At 41.7% G+C, this 6838-nt stretch overlaps 1 protein-coding gene across 1 annotated transcript in view; it reads right to left on the reverse strand.

Moving 5' to 3' along the window:
- The window catches only part of LOC113024985 (fibroblast growth factor receptor substrate 2-like), a 10038-nt gene extending 6019 nt beyond the window's left edge, over nt 1–4019 (reverse strand). Inside the window, exon 1 of the mRNA XM_026172290.1 lies at nt 2774–4019. The gene's annotated coding sequence lies outside the window, so the exon portion shown is untranslated. The remainder of the gene's footprint in view (nt 1–2773) is intronic.
- Between the last annotated feature and the right edge of the window lie 2819 nt (nt 4020–6838).

Consider the following 6838-nt stretch of genomic DNA (forward strand, 5'->3'; position numbering starts at 1 on the left):
AAACTGTTTAAAGAGGCTAAAACATAGTTCAATGCTCGGATCAATGTCGGCTCAATCACCGATCGCAGCGTGTCTCGTTTTCAGAGCCGTCACACAGTCACTGATGTGCTGGCAGAGGGTGCATCACACATCCTGTGACACTCTCAAACACAGCATCGGTCTGCGCTTTCATGCGTCACAGAAATCTCGATCATTACTCCTGAAATCATTTTTGCTGCTGCTGTAATGACGCCGCTCTGATGATCCAGGCTGAACTGTTTACGTCTGACGGCTGCCTCTCATTGGTCCGTCACTTTCTTTGGTCGTTGCTCTTAATGAGATTGGATTTTAAAGTTTCTTTTCATTCAAATGAATTCTTTAATTCCTTTTCATGATTTTATTGGATGGAGGAAAACTGTCAAATTAAAAATAATCAGAATTCACCTGTTTAGTTTTCTAAACCTGAGACGGTGCTTTCTGCAGACTCACTGGGAGCTGCAGGAAACCACTGCCAGATCCAGATTACGCAAGTGAAGCTCAGTTTAACAAATGAACTTATTATTTTACAGCTTCAGCGTGTGAGGGCGTTCAAGGCTTTACTCACTCACTTTAATCATTTGCCCGACAGACAGCCCCGCCCGCCCCGTGAGCCGGCGCCTTCGCTGGACTCAAACAGGAAACGATTATAAAGCCGTCATTTTTATTTACAGGTGGAAGCAGCGACCGAACGCCGCATAGCTGACACATACGTGTCACTGTCCAAGAAAAGGGAAAATGATCTTAAAACAGCCTCTGACCAGCTTCAGAAAAGAAAATAAACTTTACCTAGCCTTACCATAGCTGCTTCAGTCATCAATAATCAATAACTAGGTTTAGTTTCATTGTTTTCAGCTGCAGAGCAGTCAAGTGTGTCTGAAATCATCAGCTCCACCTCAGTGCGGTCACACTGGGTCAACCCACCGGGCGATGGGTCGGCATTTGTTCCATTTAGCAAAATTCGATGACCCTTCATCTAAAATCTGACACATGAAGATTAAAAACATCTACACTAATCTGAGCGCATCACAAACTTTTACAGCTGATTTTTATGCTTTTATTTTGAAGGTCCGAGTGACTCTGTTTACTTTCTGTGGGTTAAACGTGCTTTAACGAGTTTCGGCGTTTTGAAGTTTTATCCAAAGCAGGGTTCAGATTCGGGGACAGATCAATATCCAGACATTAATGCAAGTTATTATCAATAAATCTAAACATGACGACGGGGACACGCGAGCCCAAAACATCTCACAGCACTGATCCATCGGGTAAGCAGAAGGTTGGAGGTTCACACCGTCTTCATGTTGGCGTGTTAGTATTTTGGCCTTTTCCATGGACCAATTTACTGATTTATTTTTTTTCTATTCTTATTTTATTTTTGTGATTCACCTTTTCTTCCCATCTCCTGTGCTGCAGTTAATTTTCCTCAGTGTGGGATTAAATATAACGTCCATGTTTATGTAGAAGTGACATGAAACGTCTCACCAGAGTCCATTCACAAAAACAGATTATACCTGGCGGGAAACTCGGCCACTTTTTCACGTTTCACTGAATTACCTGTGATCCAAACAGACCCTGCGTCACAGCAGTAGGGACAGGGGCAGACCCGGAGCTCACCTGTTCTCTCAGGTAAAAGTCCTGTTTTCCTGAATGGTGTCTGGTGAAGAGTCGGGGTGAACAGCAGGAAACCACGATGACAGTCTCCTGACCTCACACTGTTTTTCCTTTAATCTGTCACTCTACAATCAATCTTCAAAGCTTTTCACAAACGCATGTCCCAACATTTAAACATTAAAAACCTTTAATCAACTAATTATCTGATTAATCAGCCAGCTGTTTCTCTTCCAATCAGGTAATTAACAATGATTAGTAATCAATAAATGGATGAAGTCTGAATTTAAATGAAAAAAAAAAACAAACGTTTTTTTTACTGATTAGAAAATACTAAGACTGGCTGATATTGATCTGACTGATTTCACCCAACCCTGTCAGTCTGATGGGTTTGATGTTAAATTAAACTATAGATGAGGAAGATAAAATAAAATAAACTGAGGAACGAGGATTGTAAATGTCGACATCCTAGAGTTGATCGATCAATATAAGAAATCTCAATAACCTATAATAATCAGCTAATCAATATTCCAAACCCCCACAGATCCTTTGACTCAGTCGTTCAGATAATTATTAGCCTGTTTATCAATAAATAACGAAGATAATTTCCTGCCAGAAGAGTTTAAACGGTTCCCTTATAGAGCACACTGATTTTTGAAGGAAGGTCTCTGGAGCAGCTGACTGATTAATCAATAAAATAACTGACAGATGATAAGATGAAACTGGCACCGATTGATTAATCGATCACTGACTGAATGAAAGCAGCCTGATCTTTGTGTTTCTGTCCTTCCTTGTTTTGAATCACTCACTCAGAATGCGTGTGTGTGTGTGTGCGTGCGTGCGGGGGGAGGCTGAAAACACTGACTTATTACTTTACCACAGTGTGTGTGAGATAATGGCCCGTGTTTCTTTCTCTCTGGGTCACAGCCTCTCCCCGCGAGGCCGCGCCACTCTCGCCCCGCTCTCGGTGAACTTTGTTGGGCTGACAAACTTCGGTGTGTGGGTGTAATGGCAGCTAGCAGCACGGAGCTAAGCTCAATAAGCTAACCGTGATTTCAGCTAATTAGCTCGGGGCTACACACCGACGCACTCCGCCCGCTCGTTCCCACAAACATCCAACAAACAGCCCGGGACAAAGAAACATACTTACGGGGCTACTTCGCCGTGTCCGATGGGAGCATCCAAACCGCGGGACGCCCTTGGGGCCGCTCGGCAGCTCAGATTGGGGCCGAGAAGACGCTGGGGCAGCTAGCGTTAGCCGCGGCTACAGCCGCAGATCCTCCATCTTTCCTCTTCGCCGCTGAGCGCCAAAAAACAATTACAACTTCTTCCAGCCGCCGCTAACGCTGCTGTCTGCGCCGATTAACCAGCGGGAAGCGGCTCAAACCCATCGACGAGCCTTCGGGGTACTCTGCAGACTTCCCCCGCGCGTCCTCACACACTTTTTTCGCCTTTAAAACACTCTTTGGTTCACTCACAGCGTCCTCTGTTCGGCCTCACTCCGACAAACTTCCGACACTTCACAGCCTTGATGTGGAAAGCCCGCCACACGGCGCATGCGCGGCCTCTGGAGCTTGGGACAGCCGGGGCCTCTCCCCGCCAGACGCCGAGACACACTGCAACTAAACACACACACAGCTACCAAAACACACACACCTAACCATAATCTAACTGTGATGCTAAAACCACATTCTGAGTCTCAACAATGTCTTCAAACTTGTGGGGACGGGCACTTTGTCCCCATAAGGCCTCTTGGTCCCCACAAGCATAGTAGTGTTCCAATTTCTGGTCCTCACAACAATCTAAACATGGCACACAGACACACACAAACACATGTCAGGATAACAGTGTAAGTGATCAAAAGTCCTACAAATTTCTCATAAAATCCTGAAATAACTCTGTAACAGAAAGTGTCTGACCTTTGACCTTTGGATAAGGACAAAGGTAAAAGCACGTGCAGTTCAGCGTGGGCTTAATGGGGGTGGGGGGTTGACCTGAAACCTTGGTAGACAACAGTGAATTCAGCCGGCTGCTTTGAGACAACCACGGATCGATTAACAAGACCAAGCAGGAACAAAACCGCTCTTCAGACACGCAGAGATCCTTAAACCTGCGTTCTGTCCGATGCCCAGCAAGACTCCTCTTCGCCTGCTTCAGGTGTGAGCTGCAGGTGGTAAACAGGAGATGGTGGGTTTGAGTCCCAGTGACGCTGAGGGGGAACATCTCACAGGCAGGAAGAGTGCTCGCACAGATGAGGTTTCTTCTTCCTCATACCTGAGCTTCAGACCAGAGTAATCAATATCCTGCTGATCATTCTGAGGTCCAGGTTTGAACTAAGGTCACATGCTCTTTACAAACATCACACGCTTGCTCTGATCTCACTGACAGTAACAGTTATTATAAAACTTTTATATGAATTATTTACATGTAATTTAGTTATTTTGTATAAGTCACTAAATCAGACCACTGATCAGAAATGATTCAAATATTATTGATAAATCATTAAACCAGTTTCATTCCTCACGCTGTTACTTTATTAAACTGATCTGATTTTAAAATGTTAATTTAATAAGGAAACTATAATCTTCTGTCTCACTAGCATCATATTCTTATGGGCAGAATATCTTTAGACTAATGAATAAAAAATATATTTTATTTTATATTCATGGATATAAATCTTCTATTTTGTAACGAGTAGAATAAGATTTTTATTTCAGTCTACACTCTGCAGCAGATAACATCCTTCTGTTATTTTTTTACAAGGTTCTTCGCTGTTATTTTGGGCTTTTATTGTGAAAAGCTGGGACAGGAAGAATCCATTTTTTCACATTATTATAACTAATCAACCTTCCTATATTGATCAAACAGCGGTGATCAAATAATCCTCAGCTGATATCTGTTTGAATCGCACGACTTCAGAGAGGGAAGTTTAAATTTTAGTCTTATTTTGGAAGCTTCAGCAGAGTTTTAATCTGGGTTTATCTCCTTCCAGAGGAATCTGGATTTACTCAGCTCCTCCTGTCAGATCCCTGTTCTCCACCAGTGCTGGGTCTAGAACCAGATCCTTGTGGTTGCAGGACGTTGGCGTCTTTAGCGCAGTGTCAGTGGAGAAGAGGCGAAAACCTCCTTGGCCGTGATGAGCTGATGATACAGAAGGTAAAAGCTGTGACTGAGTTAGGACATGAATGCTGTTTGCGTCCTCTGAAGGAAAGGAGCTTCAGTGCTTCCTTTCCAGTATTTAAGTCTGAAATCATTAGCCGTTTCCGGCCCGGGTCCAAACTTCGCTTCAAGTCCCAAAGTCGAAGAAACACTGCGGCACCACTGAGACTTACAAACTGTCTAAATCAGGGGTCGGCAACCTTTCTGATGACTAGTGCCATTTAAAATTTCCTCAGAAGTCAGTGTGCTGTATGATTGCATTAGCAATCAATTTAATAACAACGCTCTATATTAACAGTTACACACTGTATAGAATAACTTTATAGATTATTTGTTGGCAGATGTTGGCAGCTATCAGCACCATGCAGGACAGACGAGCTCTACAGAGGGTTGTGCGGTCAGCTGAGCGCACCATCCGCTCCGAGCTCCCTGACCTGCACTCAATCTACAGCAGGCGGTGCTGGACCAAGGCCAGGAAGATCGTGAAGGACCTCAGCCATCCCAACAACAGACTGTTCTCTCTGTTGAGGTCAGGAAAGCGATTCCGCTCCCTGAAGACCAACACAGAGAGACTGAGGAGGAGCTTCTTCCCGCAGGCGATACGGTCTCTCAATCACACCACCACACAGTACTGACCCACACATACAGTTCTTACACACACACTGGACATTCTGGACATTGTTTTCACTTCATCACTTAAATCACTTTAAGCATATTTGCACTGCACAAGACATAATGTGGATCGCACAACACTGGTCACTATATTCTTCATTTCCAGTTAATACTTGTACAGCTGCTGTTATTGTGTATATATTTATTTATATTTCTTCATACATTCTTATATAGTTCTATATTGTGTATTTTGTTGTACAGTTATTTCATTTTCAACTTTAATTTATATATTTTATTTTATTATTTCCCAGTTAAATTTACCCTTCATTCTAATTTGTGTTGTACAGTTATTTCATTTTTAACCTTAATTTATATTTTATTCCTTCCTAGTTAAATTTACCCTTTTTAATTTTTCATATTTATTTCCTATCTTATTCATAGCCTTTTCCTTTTTTTGTTTTCTTTAGGTCACGAGCAGTTGTCCAAGCATTTCACTACATATCGTACTGTGTATGACTGTGTACGTGACAAATAAAATTTGAATTTGAATTTGAATTTGAATAGTTATCAGCTACTTTGACACAAAAAAAGACTTCTTATCCATAACAGCAAATGAACTGTACAACAGAAAATACAAATGCTATTTATGGTCTCCTCACAGCAATGATAAGAAAAATAAACTGGGCCAATATGGCATGTTTGGTAATACAGAGATACACATTTATGTCTTTTTTCATTGTAGCTGAAGTCCGGGACAAACTGTGTTCCTTCTCAGCTCAACACGAAACGCATAATATTTTCTCTGAATGCGGGGCGATTTCATTTTTACGGGACTGTTGGCAACTCTAATAACAAATCTTATAATAAAATAGTGATGGTAAATTTGATTATTTTTACTGAATCGAGTTTTAATAAGTCACTCACCAAAGTGAATCGGTTTTTGAGTCATTTGATTCACTGAGTCAGTCGACCAGAGAGTGCAAAAAATGTACATTTTCACTCAAACTTAATTTGTTTCTCTTTTCATGTAAATCCTACTGCTAAGATGAGTGATTCTAAAAGAAAACAACTATTTTATAGAGCAAAAACATTTCTAAAAATTAAGCAATTTCCTATCAAAATTGCTTAATAAACATTTATTTTGTTTATTTTTATTTTATTAGTATTTTCCTTAAATGTGTTAAATATATATTTTCTCATCGAAATGTCCACTGAGCTGTGAGCCAGGGGGCGGTAATGCGCCTTAACATTGGTTGCCAACCAAGAAGAAGAAGAAGCTGTGAGCCAGGAGGGAGGGGGTGAGTAGCTCAAATGTGCTGTTAGCATGTTAGCAGAGCGATGCTACTGTGAACCGAGGAGCTATTGTCTTGATGTGAGCTTCTACTCAGGGTTTTTTCTTCCAGTTCAGAGCAGAAATCTTTTTGTTAAGAAACTGGATGTTGTG

This window comes from Astatotilapia calliptera, chromosome 7 (genome assembly GCF_900246225.1).
Source record: "Astatotilapia calliptera chromosome 7, fAstCal1.2, whole genome shotgun sequence".
NCBI lineage: Eukaryota > Metazoa > Chordata > Actinopteri > Cichliformes > Cichlidae > Astatotilapia > Astatotilapia calliptera.